The sequence below is a fragment of the Rattus rattus genome, chromosome 10, assembly GCF_011064425.1.
Source record: "Rattus rattus isolate New Zealand chromosome 10, Rrattus_CSIRO_v1, whole genome shotgun sequence".
Taxonomy (NCBI): domain Eukaryota; kingdom Metazoa; phylum Chordata; class Mammalia; order Rodentia; family Muridae; genus Rattus; species Rattus rattus.
In genome coordinates, this window is record NC_046163.1 from 44429660 (window position 1) to 44448388 (window position 18729).

The 18729-nt window shown below is 46.4% G+C and overlaps 1 protein-coding gene across 2 annotated transcripts in view; it reads left to right on the forward strand.

Moving 5' to 3' along the window:
• Gpr161 (G protein-coupled receptor 161) overlaps window positions 1-18729 on the forward strand; it is a 41717-nt gene that overhangs the window by 2481 nt on the left and 20507 nt on the right. Inside the window, exon 1 of one of the 2 annotated variants that reach the window (XM_032915114.1) lies at window positions 3433-3473. The exons of the other annotated variant lie outside the window; for it this stretch is intronic. The gene's annotated coding sequence lies outside the window, so the exon portion shown is untranslated. Of the gene's footprint in view, window positions 1-3432; window positions 3474-18729 lie in introns of those variants that run through there. 2 annotated transcript variants of the gene reach the window in all.

An 18729-nucleotide genomic window follows, 5' to 3' on the forward strand; every position in this document is an offset into this window, starting at 1 on the left:
AGTGATGGAGATTATCAGGTATATAGTGAGTTCTCAAATCCAAGGGTTATTAGGAACAATTTTTAATATAAAAACATGTAGAAAATATTATTTATACATCTTGATTCTCTCCATCACAATAAGTGTGTTTCCTTCCAGGTCCCTGCCCCCACTTCCCTCCCCCCCCCTCTCTCTCTCTCTCTTTTTCTCTGTGTGCGTGTGTGTGTGTGCATATGTGCATGTGGAAACCTTCCTCCACCTTACTATTTCTATTTTGGCAATGTATATAATGATTTTGACCATGCTCACCCCTTACCTCTCTCTCCCCATTCCCTCTCTAATTGAACCTTTCCTTCCCCAGTAGCCCTTCTGTACAGTAGTATCATTTTTGGACATCTGATTAAGGTTGTTTGCATGTGTGAGTGGGGGATGGTATTTACTGGAGCTTGGGTAACTTACTATGATCAATTTATGGCTGAAGACAGCGTCTCCTTTACCTAATTTTTCTGAATCCGGGACCTCTCTTTGAACCCAGAGTTTACTAATCCTCTAGGCTGGCCAATGGGCTCCAGGGATCCTTCTGCCCCCTTCCCTGTCCCCCTCATTTCCAGCACCAGAATTAAGATGTGGGAATGAGACTTTTACCTGGGTGCTGGGGATCTGGACTCAGGTCCTCATGTTTGAGGCAAGTACTCTGCTGAGGGACTGTCTGCAGCCCCTCCCTCCAGGTCCTCAGTGCTTCTGTGTTACCCTGCCTGGAAATACGGGCGATACGATTTACTCATCTAACAATATAAGACATTGTAAAATAAGGTCATCTCTGTTTCTAACTTTAGAACCAACCCAAATATAAGTTGAATATGCCTTTGAGAAAATATTAATGCATAAATGGGGACACATGTCATTTTTATAATTTACTGTTTTGATCTGACTGTATGACATAAAAGCCATCCAATCTCAGTGACTTCTTCTTCTTCTTCTTCTTCTTCTTCTTCTTCTTCTTCTTCTTCTTCTTCTTCTTCTTCTTCTTCTTCTTCTTCTTCTTCTTCTTCTTCTTCTTCTTCTTCTTCTTCTTCTTTCTTCTTCTTCTTCTTCTTCTTCTTCTTCTTCTTCTTCTTCTTCTTCTTTTCTTCTTCTTCTTCTTCTTTTCTTCTTCTTCTTCTTCTTCTTCTTCTTGACAGGGCCTCACTGTACGGTCTTGGCTAGCCTTGAACTCATGGAGATTCACCTGCCTCTGTCTCCAAGTGCTGGGATGAAAAACTTACATCACCACACCCTGCAGCTTCGTTCCTTTAAATGGCTACATAGTACTTCACAGTGTATGCTATAATTCATTTAAACATTTCCCTATTGGTGGACTCTTAGCTTGTTCCCACTTAGTCTAGTCTTTATGAATTTAGAATATTTCTGGATACAAATTATTTCTAGATGTAGAACTTGTGGGTTAAAGAAATGCAGATTTTAAGCAGTCAATCAGTCCATCCGTCTGTCCGTCTATCTAATCTTTTCCAGCACAGGGTCACGTTATGTAGCGCTAGTTGTTGCAGAACTCACTGTGTGGACCAGGTTGGTCTTCACCTCCCAGAGAACCACCCACCTCTACCTTCCAAGAACCCAGACTAAAGACGTGCACCACGGCACTGGTTTATGGAGTTATTTAAAGGGTTTTCTTTTGTCTTCTAAGGTCTGAGAGACGGTTGAAAAGGATATCTAATTAACTTACTTATGTAAGATTACTTGTTTAGGGTTAGGTCATGGAGTTAAAAAAAACCACAACATTCAAAATTATAGAAATTATGTAACGTAACAACCCCACCCCACTCCTGTTCCCTAGCCCTGCAGTTCCTTTTTGACATATAGCCAATTTTGCTAGTTTTTGCCTACTCCTTCAGAGATAATCCATACACCCACAGGTGGAACAATATGTATCATTCCTTCCATTCTAAAACAAATACAGTGGCAGACTTAATACCCGTGTCTGCATATGGCATTTTAAGATTATTCTGAATCTTAGAGAACAGCATTCATCGGGTGCGTTTTAAATGCTAATCGATTCTTGTCCATTTACTCTTAACATTTAGGAAATCAACTTGGGTTTCCTGTAATTTCTCTGTCCATTCCTTTGCCCCCCCCCACCCCCAGTGAACTGTGATCTCATCACTGTAAGAAGCTCTGTCTAGATTCTGACTTTAACCCAGCTGTTGTTAACAAATCAAATGCCTTCCCTTCCTACTGTGTGTGTGTGTGTGTGTGTGTGTGTGCGTGCGTGTGTGTATGTGTATGTGCGTGTGTGTGTGTGTGTGTGTGTGTGTATGTGTGAGTGTGTGTGTGTGCGTGTATGTGTGTGTATGTGTATGTATGTATGTGTGTATGTGTGAGTGTGTGTATGTGTGAGTGTGTGTGTATGTGTGTTTGTATGTGTGTGTGAGTGTGTGTGTGCGTGCAGTTAGGCAGGAGCATTTAATGTCTATGAAGTTAGATTGGTGCAATTTTTCTTGGTGGCTTTCTGTTTTCTGTTTTGCTTTTGGGAAGTCCTCTCCAATCTCAGGGTTATGTCTTTTTAAATTTTGTCTTTCTTATTATTAATTTATTTACTTATTTTTCAATTAAAAAAAGTTCAAGGGGTGGGCTCAGTAGTTAAGCACAGACTACTCTTGCAGAAGTCTGGAGTTCAGCTCCTAGCACTCATGTCTGCAGCTCCCAACTGCCTGTAACTCCAGCTCCAAGAGAGGCTTGGTCTCCCGTGCATGTGCACGCGCACACACACACACACACACACACACTCACAGATATACCCACACGGAGATATTCATTCCAGGATTTTGAGCATAGCTCAGTGGCAGAACTATGACCAAGGCAACTCTTATAAAGGACAACAATTAATTGGGGCTGGCTTACAGGTTCAGAGGTTCAATCCATTATCATCGAGGTGGGAGCATGGCAGCATCCAGGCAGGCATGGTGCTGGAGGAGCTGAGAGTTCCATATCTTGTTCAAAAGGCAAACAGGAGAAGACTGATTCCCATGTGGCTAGAAGAAGGTTCTCAAAGCTCACCCCCACAGTGACAAGCTTCCTCCAACAAGACCACACCTCTTAATAGTACCAATCCCTTAGGCTAAACACATTCAAACCACCACCCCTAGCATGCTGGAGGCTATGGGATCCAGCACTGGAGAGAGAAGAGCATATACTTTCTTTCCACTTTTTCTCTCTTCCGTGTCAGGGTTTGTGTCTGCCTGTGATGGTTTATATATGCTTGGCCCAGGGAATGGCACTATTAGGAGATGTGGCCTTGTTGAGTAGGTGTGGCCTTGTTGGAGTAGGTGTGTCACTGTGGGTGTGGCTTCAATACCCTTGTATTAACTACCTAACAGCCAGTCTTCTCCTAGCAGCCTTCGGATGAAGATATTGAACTCTCAGCCCCTCCTGCACCATGCCTGCCTGGACGCTGCCATGCTCCTGCCTTGATGATAATGGACTGAACCTCTGAACCTGTAAGTCAGCCCCAATTAAAAGTTGCCTTGGTCATGGTGTGTCTTTACAGCAGTAAAACCCTAACTTAGACACTGCCCCTGAGTCTATTTACCCAATGTCTGTTTTCTTTGCCTTTTAAATGGATTATTTCCCAACAAGCCTAAGGGATGTCCTTTCCCTGGGCAGGCAGAATATAAGCAAGGGAGTAATGGGCAGTGGAGACCTTGTATAGGCACAGAGCTGAACAGCAGCCATGTCTGAAGATCTGGGAGTGACTTGGGATAGCAGAGGTGGGAGGCATCTGCTAATGAATAATGTCTGCAGGTGTGGGAATCACAAGGCACAGATGGGCCTGTGTGGGGAACGATGGGTCTGGCTGAGTGGGGAGGACAGATTGGAATGGGGGCGAGATCAGAGATAAGATGGCATAGGCAGGTCTAATAGTAATGTGTCGGGGCGGGGGTAGCATTCTGAGACCGGTAAGGACAGCGAAGAGGAAGCTTTGAGCTAGACTTTCGTGATGCATGGGATATCAGCCATAGGGAATGGAACAGATAAACTTTTACCAATACACACATGCACACACACACAGACACACATGCAGACACACAGACACACACACACACACACAAACACACACAGACACACGCACAGACACACACACAGACACACACACACATATACACACACACACAGAGACGCACACACACAGACACAGACACACATATACACACTCACACACACACAGACACACACAGAGACACACATACACACACATACGCACACATATGCACACACACAGACACACACGAACACACACATGCACACACACACAGACACACAGACACAGACACACATATACACACTCACACACACAGACACACACACACGAACACACACATGCACATGCACACACACACACACACACACACACACACACACATGCACACACACACACACACACACACACACACACACACACACACACACACACGGTATCTTCTTTTGCCCTGTGTGTAAATCCAAGGCTTGAACATCATCATTAATTTGCCCAGGATCACGCTGCCAGAGTGTCACTGAACGATGTAGCCCCATCAGGATTATCTGGCAAGAGCAGTCAAAGATGTCCTAGTTTTCTGGTTTGACTTTAAATTTTAAAAAATTGTGTGTGTGTGTGTGTGTGTGTGTGTGTGTGTGTGTGTGTGCAGTACACATGTGTCCAAATGCCCTTAGAAGCCAGAAGCCAGTCCCCTGGCACTGGAGTCGCAGGACACTGGGAGCTGGGAGCTGCCTGGTGTGAGTGCTGGGAACTGAACCCAGGTCCACTGCAAGAGCATCAACTGCTCTTAACTGCTGCGCCCTCTCCACACATCCTACTGTTTAAAAAAAGACAGGGTCTGTATCCCAGGACGGGCTTGAAGTCCCTGTGTAACACAGGATGGCTTCACCTTCTGCCTTCACTCCCCGAGTGCTGGGATCGTAGGTGTATGCAATCGCAAATGCTTTATTTAGTGCTGGGGATGGAGCCCAGGGTGTGTGCTAGGTGGGCGCTCTGCTAACTGAGGTACATGTCTAGTCTCTAGGTTTCTGTCCTAAGGGGTGGGGTGAATAGTGTTCTAGACGGTGCAGAAACATGAAGACTTGTGTATTCAGACGGTAGGAGCAGAGATGGTGAGCTCTGTTCTTTGTGTTGTATCTGAGGTGCTTGGGTGTGTCATGTGGGAGAGAGCATGTAAGGGTGGGTGGATGTGAGTCTGGTTTCTAGGGAGAAGTTAACTACCAAAGGTTAAGTGCCATCCCCTGGTGTGACAACCCAGAATGCTCCCTGGCAGTTCCGGGTGTCCCCTGCAGAGGGTGCAAAGTCACCTCTCCTAGGAGTCGGGGTTGAGCTGGACAGTTACCTGTGACATAGCCCGCCCTCTTCCCCACGAGTCCTGATTCTCTTCACCAACACCGCATGAGGTTTTCTGCTTCCACAGAGGGCTCGAAGGGAAGGGCTTGTGAGATAGAGGAGGCAGGGGACATGGGCGCCCACAGGCACGAGTAAAGATGAATTTAAAAGTGCCTGTGGCCCAGACTTCCTCGGGGCAGGTAAATGAATGGTTTCCGAGACTAAGTCAGGTCCCCACTGGGAGGAAGTATTCTTCCACACTTAGGGTCAATCTTGGGGCCTTGAATCCCTAATGGAGCCTGGGAAGTTTTCTCTTCGCCTCCTCCTGCCGTCCATCCATTTGGTCCAGCTAAGTAGCTAACTGGCTTAAATTACATTTGAAACGCAAGGGATTGCATCTTCCACAGCCTTCTTTATACATAGGCACTTCAGAGTTTGCCTCGGCAGCCACTCTAGCAACTGTGTTTCCCATTTCCTCACATACTCTCTCTCCCCTTGGCAATCACACAAAGTAAGTTAATTCTCTCTCTCTCCTCACGGAGATGTTGAGAGGCTAAAAGCCACCATCACCAGAGCCCAGTCCTGGGTTTGGTAAGGATTTCAAAGACCAGGTTCTTCTAATGATCTCCAGGTCTAAATGGATTTAGTGTGGGTTAGCGTTCCGTCACTGTGACAAACCCCTGAGAGAAACAGCTTAAGCAAGGAAGACCTGATTTGCTCATGGCTTAGGAGGTCCAATATACCGAATGCTGGCCCACTGTTTCTGAGAGCAGAGAGGGGAGCAGTGAGCAGAGAGGGGGAGCAGTGAGAAGGGGGGGCAGTGAGAAGAGGAGGGAGCAGTGAGCAGAGGGGGGCAGTGAGCAGAGTGGAGCAGGGAGCAGTGAGCAGGGGGGAGCAGTGTGGGGGGAGCAGTGAACATATTGCAGAGCGCAGAGCGGTTTATCTCTAGGTAGCTGGGAAGCAGGAAGAGGAAGTAGGGACTCTGAAAGACAAACCTCCCAGTGGTACACTTCTAATCAGGCTCCCTCTCCCACCACCATTTCCACAGTTTTACAACAGTCCATTGAGTTCTGAGCTCACCAGTGAATTTATCCACGGGTTAGGCCATGCCTTTAAGTGGGATCCAGTTACTTTGGTAAGCCATGTGTCTCAACATTTCTTTGGCAGCCATGTCTTCAACCCAGGAGCTCGTTAGGGAGATACTTCATATCCAATCCATAAGGAACTGTATAGGGAGGATATACAATGTTTATCTCCTGAAAGGCAACCTGGGAAACATTTGTTAGCAGCCTGGAAGGGAACAGTAACCGCAAACTTTAGATCTTGCACTATGTAATGGTCCATTTATCCAAGAAGAAAACTAAAACAAACAGGGAAACTGTCTATCACAAGGAACTGTAATAGTGATAAGCATGGGGTAGAATGTTCCAGAAAGGATTCTTCAGAGATTAGCTCAAGTGTTAGTCAGGCCTTGAGTATTCAAATGTGTGTGTAGTTAGTGCAAGGAGGCTCATGGCCTCGGGCAGAGGAGTGGCTTCCCAGCCCTCAAGAATCTTCTCTTGCCCTTTTATTATCTCTTCAACTAGAGGACACGCCCAAGAACAAAAAGCTACTGTGAATTAATTACTATGTGAAAATGCATTTGAATTTTCCTGACCTCAGAGACATTTACTGTAATATCCTTTATTTGGTCCTCAGACAGTACTTGGGATGTATTTGATTGGGAGGACCCCTCTCGGTTACTGACACCAAATGATCCATTTAGAGACTGAGGGGTAGGATAGTTTACATAAATAAATGAAGGGCAGCGTGGTAACTAGGAACAGAGACATTTTCTTCACAGAGGCCTGTTTAGACCTTCTGCAAGGACCCCTATGGTCTCTGCAGGAAACTCAGCTTTCTCCAACGTGGCCTTTTGGAACAGCCCAGTGACAAGTCGATGTCATTGAGCCTACCTTTCCAGTAGATGAAATGGGACTCAGTGTCTTTGCTTTTAAATCCAGCAATTTCCCACATATCGCTTGCAAATTGTTAAAGCCAGATTCCCAGCTCTCTCAAGGACCCTGTGTGCCTGGATGGTACCACTGTTAACCTGAACCTCCGCTGTTTATCACGGACCTGCCCGGGAGAACACCGGCTCACCTGGGAGACCTGGAGGAAGTGACTCTTCCCAGACAGACTGCATCCCATGGACCTTTGTGTCGAGCCTTCCTGGGTGAACTCACTAACTCTTAATCAGGGGAGCTGCCGGTTGAATATAGGGAAATGGACAGCTAAAGGTTTGTAGAGCAAATTGAAAGTGTAGGAAAGACCGTGCAGGTCACTGTGTCTCTGTGGGTGTTCTGGTTTGCTTTTCTGTTGCTGTAACAGATACCATCACCAGAAGCACCTGGGGAGGACGGAGTTATTTGCTTATATTTTCACATCACAAGGATCAAGCATATCACATGATAGCATGCCGGGAGTCAGGAGAGGAATCGTAAAGGAGCACTGCTTGCTGTCGCTCGCTCTCTCTCTCTCTCTCTCTCTCTCTCTCTCGCTCATTCACCCACTCACACCCAGCTAACTTTCTTATATAGTCTAGACCCTCCTTCCCAGGGATGGTGCAGCTCACAGCGGGATGGATGCTTCCACAGCAACCATCAATCAAGACAGTCTCTCAGACCTGGTCCCGGGCCAATCTCATATGAGCAATAATCAAAATATAATCCAATAGAAGCAAATAACCAATCTGATAAAACTCAACGGAGGTTCCTTCTTCCCTGGTGATTCTGGCTGTGTCGATTTGACAATGGACACTCACTGGCACGGTCGGTGTTCAAGGACACAGTAGGACCTTCTTCAGTGTCATGGCAAATACAGGTTCAGATCATGTGACAAGGGCCCACTGTCAACCCCTCTGGCTGATTGATTGAGAAGCTAGCAACCCTCTTGCAGGTTTCAAAAGCAAACGACAGTATTAGAATTGATTTCTAAGGCCCATGTGTGGAGGGGATTTATGTCTCTGTTTTAATATCGAGGGGATTTATGTACAGGGGAAAGGAACTGGACGATGGCTCAGTGGCTAAGAGCTCTGGCTGCTCTTCTAGAGGACTTGGGTTCAATTCCCAGCACCCACATAGCAGCTCACATCTGTCTATAACTGCACTTCCAGGGGAAATCAGACACCCGATTCTGGAGTACTCTGGTATTAGGTCACATGTTGTACACCGACATACATGCAGACCGAAGATCCATACGTATAAGACAAAATAAGACATATGTAAAAGTACGATGAATTTTCGTGTATTTTGCCGAAAAGCTTACTAGAAGGAGTTAACATGCTACTAATGACATCTTACTAGTTCAGAAAACTCAGCCGTCCAGGCTGGGGCATCCCAAAGGGTAAGCTGGTCTTTAAGTGCAATTTTAGAAATTGTTACCGGTGCTGCCCTTCTCAAACGTTATATTCTCCTACGTTTAGGTTTACCATGGAAAGGGTGAGCCAGGTAGGGTTCTGGGGTCTCGCATCAGGGGTTGAGGATAGTCAGACAAGGGTGGATGGAAAGGAGATGGGAGAGCGAATGGCTACCCCGTGGTACCTGTTCTTGCCGGCTGTTGGATTGTTCTGTAACAGCCACAAAGCAGTCCATCTTCCCGGGCATCTCTCTTCCCACCCTTGACGGGTGACTTTTCTCAGCAAGGACACTTTTCTACAGGGACTTAACTGAGAAGGTTATCTAGCTGTGGCCAGGCGCAGTGACTTCACAGCTCATTCGGGGACTTCGCTGTCTCAAGCTTTCTGCGTTGTGTGGGACTTCCAGCCATAGACTCAAGGAAGGACTCTCCTTTAAACATTGGGTTTGAGTTTCTTTTGGGAGAAAGGGAAAGGAATGGAAGCCATCCCTAAATCAGTGAATGGAGGCCAGAGGTCAACATCTGGAGTCTTCTTCAATTATGCTCCACACCATCATCATCACCACCATCACCACCACCACCACCACCATCATCACCATCATCATCATCATCATCACCATCACCACATCATCATCATCATCATCATCATCATCATCACCTTAAGTATCTTGGGATGGAGAGATGTCTCAGAGGTTAAGAGCACTGACTACACTTCCAGAGGTCCTGAGTTCAATTCCCAGCAGCTCACAACTAATAACTGTAGTTCCATGAAACCTGATACCCCCTTCTGGTGTGCAAACGTACATGTAGACAACACAGCCAATATACATAAGTAAATTAATCTTTTTTTTAAAAAAAGAGTATCTTTTAAACTATAATTTATTATTTGTGTGTGGATTATCTCTTCTACCAGGTAGGTCAGGGAAATCAAATTCAGGTTGTCAGACTCGGTGACAAGTGCCTTTACCTGCTGAGTTATCTCACAGGCCCTTCACCTTATGTTTTGAGACAGTGTCTCTCACTGAACCTGTTACTTCCCGATCAGTGAGTTCTGGAGATTTTCCTGTCCCCACACAGCCTGTGCTACAGTTACAGAGAGGCACCATTATACCAGCTTATGAAGTATGGGTTCTAGACATTAAACGCTGGTCCTAATGCTTGCCCCGTTGAGTACTTTACTGACTAGGCCGTGTCCCCAGCCCTCAAACCAAACCCATACAGCCTAGAGCAAAGTGATGGGTGCTGAGCTCCAGGGATTTCAGTACATTCCAGATGTGGAGCCAGGTTCTAAAATGGGGGTTTAGGATCTGAGAGAATGGGAAGAGGGGGTCACCTGGAAGGAGGGGGTGCCCCGTGTGAGATAGTGAAGACCGTGGGAGTCACAGGTAGCTTGGGACATGCTAGGCTTTCAGTACCTGTGACAGGAGACTTGAGATGGTTGGTGGCCAGCCGTCGAGTGGATGCAGGAGTCTGCAGCCTGTGGCGATGTCATCGGTGTCTCTCCATCCATGTTGGGGCTTTTAAGCAGATCTTGGTCCAGCTGCCTGTTGACTCCTCAGGGCCACCGTGGCCATGGCGTCAGGTAGACTTGGAATGCCTTAGACAGTTCTGACCTGGTCTGACCTCATTTTGTCTGTGGACTTTGCTGGTATTCTAGTTCTGGGGGCTGAGCTGGGCCTCATGGGAAAGCCTCACCTCACCCTTCTTCCACTCAGAGGAACCATGTGGTCCAGGTTGGAGTTTCCAGTAGGAGAAGGATGCTTGCCTGGTGGGCAACTTGGAGCGTCACTCTAGTGAAGACTTTCTCTGTCATTGGGTGGCATAGCCTTGCCTTTCCCTGAAGCTCTTCCTCAGGACTCTCCAGAATGAGTTGTCCTCCTTACATCCCTCCCGCCGCCTGTTTGTGGGTCTGAGGGAGGCTGAGACAGTCTTTCCTGGGGAGGATGCTAACTGGTGATCCCGGGCAATCTGAAGGCAGCCTTGACTGTCGTTAGCCAGTCCTGGGAGAAAGGCCAGCTGTCCTTTTAAAAGCTCCATGATTTGTTTCTGAGATTCTAGCTTTGCCCGGGACTGAGTGTCCCTCAGACTTTCCAACAAGACACAGCAGAAACAGCAAACAGAGTCCCGACCTCATGTTGAGTTTTGCTTTACTTTGCTCTTCACCCCGCCTCTGGGGGGTCAAGTTGCTTCATGATTTCCTTCAGAGACTCAAGGTCACTGAGAAGGTGTCAGATCCCTGGAGCTGGACTTATGGGGTGGGGAGGAGGGAGCACACAAACGCCTATCTCTGGCTTTCTCTCTCATTGTGGCCTGTGGTATCCTTGTCCAACCCTGTGTCACGAATTTGTGTATTTTTAATATACAACACGGATGTTGGGAACCAAACTTGGGGTTCGCTAAGTCAGCCACTCTGAACTACGGAACCATCCTCCAGTCCCACGCTTCCTTTATTATTATTATTATTATTATTATTATTATTATTATTATTATTGAATGACTCTCCTCATTCTGTGGGACAGCAAAGTTAAGGTGAAGATGGACAGATCCTTAAATTTTTATTGGGGTGAAATATACAAATACACGTGGTGTAAAATTTACCATCCTGATCGTTTCTAAGCGTAGAGTACAGTCCTGTGGTGGTCATAATATCATGCAACAATTACCATCATCCCTGTAGAACTCAACATCTTGCAAAAGTAAAGCCTGTACCCATTGAACAATAACCGGTGCCCCTCCCTGTCTTCCCGGATACTGGCAACTGTATCTTTTCTTTTTTAAAGAGACAGTGTCTTTCTTGTAGCCCATGCTGGCCTTGAATTTTCAGTCTCCGCCATACCACCCTACCAGACTATCTGTCTTCATGACTCTGATTCCTCCGCCTACGTCATATAAATGTAATCACAGAATAACCACAACTGGCCTTAGCATGTCCTCGGCTTCCTCTGTGCTGTAGCTAATGTTAGAACATCCTTCCTCATTTTGAGCCTGAATAAAATATTGTAACATGCACTGTTTTTTAAAAGATTTCTTTATTTGTTCTATATATTATATATTATTTATTTATATATATGAGTGCTTTATTTGTATGTACACCCACATGCCAGAAGAGGTTGCTGGGAATTGAACTTAGGATTTCTGGGAGAGGAACCGCTGTGCGCGCTTGCTCTCTCTCCGGCTCCAACACAGATTATTTTACTTACCCAGTAATGGGTCAGTGGGCATCTGGGTCACTGCTGTGTCTTAGCTGTTGTGAGTAAAGCCGTTGTGGACATGACTGTCTACAAAGGCTGTTGTGAAATGTCTTAGAGACATTTTTCAGTTCTTCTTAGCGTCATTGTTAGTAGTGTGCACCATGGCGTACATGTGGAGCTCAGAGGACAACCTTGTGGGCTCTGTTTTCTCCTCCCGCCTTAACGTGGGTTCCAGGAACAGAGCCCAGGTTGCGGATTTGTGATACAAATGTGGTTACCTATGGATCCATCTTGCAGGTCTTACTTTCCGTTCTTTTGCATATGTGTCCAACTGTGGGATTGCTGGACCGGACTGTAACTCTCTACACTAAGTCTCCCAGGAACCGTTTTCCACAGTGATGCTACATTTCACACCCCTCTCCAGTAGTCTGCAAGGCACTTTTTTTTTTTTAAAAGATTTATTTATTTTATGTGAGTACACCATAGCTGTCTTCAGACACACCAGAAGAGGGCATCAGATCTCATTACAGATGGTCGTGAGTCACCATGTGATTGCTGGGAATTGAACTCAGGACCTCTGGAAGAGCAGTCAGTGCTCTTAACCACTGAGCCATCTCTCCAGCCCCCCGTTTTTATTTTTAAAAAATTCATCATTGTTGTACTCATCGTGGTCGTCGTGGTCGCTGTTATTTGGAGACAGAGTTTCATTGTGTAACCCTAGATTGTCTGGGACCCCATATGTAGACCAGTCTGGCTTTGAACTTCCCAGGGCTAGGATTAATGGTGGGTGTCACCAGCCTAGAGAGATACAGTTTTCTCATCATCGCCAGCACTTGCTTTCTCTGTTTTGTGTCTCCATTTTGTTAACGAGTGGACAGATCTCTCTGTGTTGCTCTGACTTATGGGTGACGCTCAGCGTCTGTTGGTGGCTGCTGCTTTCTGTGCGGAAACCGTTCAAGTCTTTTGCCTGTTTTCCAGCTGGGTTGTCTGTATTTTTGTCGTTGGAGTTTCCAGTAACTTAGGTATTCCGAATATCAATCTCCTATTAGAGACATACTTCTCTCCACTTCTGTCGGAAGACTTTTTATTCTATTGAGTAATAAGTGAACATCTTTGGATTTGGATGTATACGGTTTAAACATTTTCAGGAAATCTAATTTCTCTTTCTGTGTGTGTGTGTGTGTGTGTGTGTGTGTGTGTGTGTGTGTGTGTGAAAGTGAGAGAGAGGGGAGAAGGAGGGAGAGGGAGAGGGAGAGGGAGAGAGGGAGAGGAGGGCACAAGTGCTTATCTTTGGCACTCTGTCAAAACCAGTGTCAGGAATTCATGTATTTTTCATATTCAAAGCCTTCAGTCCTCTCCCATTTATTAGTTTCTTTTCATTCAACGAAGTTATTAGAACTCTTTATTCATTCATTCATCCCACAAACAGGGAGAAGATTCCAAGTTGCTGTAAGCATAACAAAAGTAGACTGAAGGAAGGCAGTGTGTAGCCCAGTGTAGCCCAGCTGCTGGAGAAGGCTGGGTCTGGATATCGGTGGGTAGGTGGTGAGATGTACTAAATGAAGCAAGGCTAGTCTGTGTAGAGCCTCATGTGTTACGGTGAGTGGATGGGTTAAAGATCAGTCGCAGCCACAACACCAGGCTGGAGAGCTAAGCTTACTTAGCTTAAAGGTAACCTTTCTCGGCCCATTTCCTGTTTTCTTTAATGGGTACTTACAGGCACCCAGGCACTATTTTAGGAACTGTACAAATATTGACTCATTGACAAGCTCTGGAACAGGCAATCCCTTTGCCTCTGTTTTACAGATGGAAACGGATGCCCAGACAGGTTAAATAACAGTCAAGAGCATCAATCTGGATAGATATTGTCCTCATGCTTTTGAGGACAGGGTCACAGTGGCAGAGGCTCGCAAAGAAGCCTAAACCACTGACCTGTGGCTGCGGCGCTGAAGGATGCCTCGAAGGGGCTGGCAGTGTTTCTGCCCAGCGACCAGAAGGTCATGTGGGGCCCCGGCTTCTTTCTTTTCCTTCCCTTGATGTAGCTTTTCCAAACAGATCAGAGCACAGACCTTGTTCACACGTCAAGAGGTTCTGAACAAGCACATGACCAGCTTTGTGGGTTGAAGTTAGGGAGCAAAGCAAAGCCATGAACACTGTGGCCAACTCTAGGAAGGCCAGTGGGGTGCACATCGTCCCCAGCGTGACTGAGGCCCTTTTCCTGTGCTCGATATCTGCACACCTTCTTTATGCGACTGGCAGAACATGATGGAGACCCAGGAGAGAGCCCTTTACCCACGTAGACGTGAAGACTGGGGACCCTGCAAAATCCCTCTCTGGCTCCTGTCGAGCTGTGTGGCCCTGTTTGTGGGTGGGATTGGAGTGGGGGTTCACACTCCTCTCAGTTATCTGAAGTACAGACAAGGTGGTTATTAGAACCTTCTCCCTGACTCCACCCCCCACCACCGTGATTGATGTAAAGCAGCTGTTTGAGGTGATGCTTTGGAATATTTTCACCTGCGGGGAGGACATATCTGGGCATCTCAAATGTTTATCTGTTTGTATTTCATTTCCTTATACGAAGGCATCTGCGACCTTCCTAGCTTTTCAAGCCGGTCAGTGCTTTCTGAAATGGCTTGTAGGATGTGTGGAGGGGAAATGAAGGGGGAGGTACCATCTTAGAGGGAGAGACTAGCTCTAGGGAGATGAAGAAGAGGAGGAGGAAGAGGAGGAAACGAGTCATAGCCTCATCAGGGGGTAACCAAGGTTATCAGAAAAGAGCTTTCTTCCAAGATGGATGTCTGAACTCCGGAGCAGAGAGCCCCAGTCTTGCCCAGTCCAGTGGTTAGAGAAGTATTAGGAGTTCTGCCTCCTTCTTCCTTATGGTGCACACCTATTGTTTGCAGGTTCTCTGGCTGTCCACTGACAGTCCTGTTTATAAGATGTGTTAGGGAAGAAGGGAGGTGTTTTAGGGTTTCTACCGCTGTGATAAAATCAGTATGAATTAAGTAATAGTCCATCACTGAGGGAAGTCAGGGCAGAAACTCCAACAGGGCAGGAACCTGGAGACAGGAACTGAAGCGAAGGCCATGGAATCACACTGCTTACCGGCTTGCTCTGCACAGCGTGCACAGCCGGCTTCCTTAGATCATCCAGGATCATCTGCCGATGGTGGACCACCTCAGGGGGCTCAGGCCTCCCACCTCACCATCAATCAAGAAAATGCTCCGTAGACTTTCCCACAGGCCGGCCTGGTGAAGACGTTTCCTCAGCTGAGCTTCTCTTTTCTCAAAGCACCAACCAACATAGGAAGTTGTTACCTTCATCTCATGGTGCATGTGGACTGTGACGTAGGGTCTCTGGCCCTACAGAGACCCCACTCTCGAGGTGAACAGCTTTTCTACACTTTCGTGCAAGAGCAATTCGGGAATCTGAAAAGGAAAGAATAAGGAAGTTTCCAGAAGGCAGCTGAGGTAGCAGAGTGGTGTCTGAGGAGTTGGCGTAAACTTGGCAAAGAGGCAGGATATTGACATGTTGAATGCAGATCATAATGTGTTAGGAAATTAGTCAGGATCGAGTTTCAAGTGACAGATACTTAAGGAAATTAGCATAAGTAGGGGGTGGGCACAGTTTGAGTATGTAACTGAGAAAACCAAGATTTTAGACTCACAGGCTTTTCCATGAGTGTCTGTGAATGGGCTAACCTGCATCTGCCCCTTTCTCTTCCCAGCCCACCACACCCCACACTCCCGGCTGTATTTCCTTGTATGGTCAAAAGTGGCCAGCCTTGACAAAGCTGTGCTCTTGTCCTGTCAGACTGTAGAGCCCTTAGGTTGACTAATGTGTCCTCTAACACTTTCAGCCAAAGCCCAGAGCCTGGAGTTCTGTGACCATCCCTAGACCAGCCGCTATGAACAGCATCACCCTAGAGAAAGGACTGACTTTTGGATCCGGAGATGATGCTGGATTTGCTCCACTGAGAAAATAAAGGAAAAGTGGTTTCCAAAGTAGACTGAAGTTAAAATCTTGTGGCAAAGGCAGGCTTGTGCAGATGCTGCTTTAGGGGCTGGACACAAACAAATTCCATCCTCACAGTTCCTCTATGTGGGATATGAAAGTCACCCAACAGGTAGGGAAACGGAAGTCAGTGGAATCACCTGCAGCCTCAGAACTAGAGTGGAGAGGCTAGGTTTCATCTACCCAGGTTAGTCCAGTGTCAAAGTCTTTTTGTGGTCTCAGCTCTTAAGCCACTGCCGTCCTCACAGCAATAATGGAGTCGCAATGGCAGTGTGAGCAGTGACAATTAGGATTCTAGAGAAGAATGTGAAGCAAGGATCACAAAATATCCAAACTTACAGACCCAGAAGAGAGAGGCTGCAACTGTGGTAATTCTGTCCTTGTAGCTCGAGCCTCAGAGTGATAACGGGAGTCATCACACAAACTGGTTTGTACAGTTCGGCAGATCTGTGCTCTCCAGCACTGCCTTGTGTTTTAATCAAGAATGGATATTGATTGCTGCCTTGAGTAACAAGGCTTGGCTGTAGATGACTCAAGGCTGTAGCCAGTTGTCTAAGACTCATACGGTTTACTGTCTTTGGAAACAGATGACTCTAAAGGCAGCTAAGACTAAAGGCAGTTCCCAAAGAGGGGCAGCTCCCTTAAAGGTAAAGGTGTGTAGCTGGGACTTTAGCTCTCTGAGGGACAGTTGCTGATCGTGCATTAACACCCACCCACTCATGGCCCTGTCCAGCTGTGTGCTAGAGGAGCAGTGGGTTGTTGGGTCAGAGCAGTGTGTGAGTTCAGAAGTCCCTTTGTGCCTGGCAACAGAGGATACTCAGGAGAGCCCGTGTGAGTCACACTGGAATTTGCTTCTATTCAATGGGCCCTGGCTTGTCAGGCCCCCGGGTGAGCTGGCTCTTAGCCAGCAAACTTGGGGCCTTCCAAATCCCTGTTCTCTAAAGATCCAGTGTAGCGTGATCTGCCAAGGCCTACGCCTGCCCACTCTGTACTACTGGTAGACTAGGACTTTGGAGTTCCCTGGGTGGCCACCTCTTTGACCCACATTCCTAGTCTCCCTCCTGGGGCGGGTTGTACCAGGAGTCCTAAAGGGGGTGCTCGCCAGCTGCAGTCCCCTCATCCTGCAGTCAGGGTGGGCCTGCTAACCGCACCAGTAGAGATTCTCCTGGTCTCTCTCATCCATCTCCTGGGCTGAAAACTTTGCATCCCATTTTGTTTTCTCAAAGGCTGCCTTTATATCACCACTCTGACGAAGGATTAAAGTCATTCACCAACTAAGTTACCCACCATGTAGTACTGGGAACGCATAACCAAACTCTCTGCCTGAGGACACACTCATTTGTGATGTTCTTCCCATCTGTCACCTCTTTAAAGGCTTCCATGTTCAATTAGCCAGAAGGAAAAAAAATTAAAGGTGATCTCACTCTGTGGGCCAGGCTAGCCTCATGCTTACAGAGATCCTCCTGCCTCTGCCTCCCAAGTGCTGGGGTTAAAAATGTGCACCACTCCACTTGGCAAGAAACACATTTTTGGGGCCTATTATGCAGTGTGGTGATTATAGCAATGTGATGTATATTTCAGAACTGCTCGGAGTAGATTTTAAATGTCCAGCCCCAGGAAGGAAAAGGATGTGAGGTGTTGAACATGCTAATTAGCTTTATTTATCCATTCCATGCTGTATAAACATGTGAATACATATAATTGTGAGCTCAGATCAAAGACAAGCTCCTGTTTGATGCTTTCATATCTCTTGGTTTCTTTTTTTTTTTTAAATACTTATTTATTTTATGTGTGTGAGCATACTGTAGCTGTCTTCAGACACAAGAAGAGGGCATCGGATTCCATTACAGATGGTTGTGAGCCACCATGTGGTTGCTGGGACTTGAACTCAGTCCCTCTGGAAGAGCAGTCAGTGCTCTTAACCGCTGAGCCATCTCTCCAGCCCCCTCCCTTGGTTTCTTAAACTCTCTAATATTGTAGCATTTGTAGTTACTCTTTATATTTTGTGTTTTCCCTGTTTTTTTGTTTACTTTTCCATCTGTGCACTTCTATTTTCTTTCTGAGACAGGCAACACTATGAGGCTCTGGCTGGGCTGTCATTCATTCTATAGACCAGGATGGTCTTGAACTAGCAGAGATCTGGCTGCTTCTGTCTCCCGAGTGCTGGGTTTAAGGTGTTCGCCACCATGCCGGTACCTAGTATGTTTTCTTAACCGTCCTGTTATAGCCGTTGCCACTGACTCAAGAATGATATGCTTGTGTGATGGCTTTGCTCTGAGGTGCCAACTAGTAATTTACTTAGCCACAGCAAAAATCCAGAATTTGACAAAAGAAAGTGAAAACCAGAAAGAACCTTACCTGTACATTTACCTGTAGTCTGCGCACCCACAAAGCATTTTCATGTCCCAAAACTTAGGAAACTAAGACATTTCATAACCAGATCAAGATTAAGAATATTTTAGTAGCTTAGAGATATGGGCTGCCATGCACAATGCAAACTTTAGTAGAAACAATGTTTGTACTTAGCTTTAGAAACATTAGGCCCGTATGCTCAAGGCTGGGACATCTGCCTTCACAGCATTTCCTGTGCTACAAACCCTGCATGTTAGTTGACCACACACTTACATAAGCCCAACGGAATGATGTCATTGCTACGAGATAATGTATTCTTAGAGGGGATACTGGAAAGCCACTGGTCCTGATGCAGGAGAAAATTGACATTGGCTAGAGGACCATATGCAGAATGGTACATTCAATTACAGATCAGGAGGTTGTAAAAACATC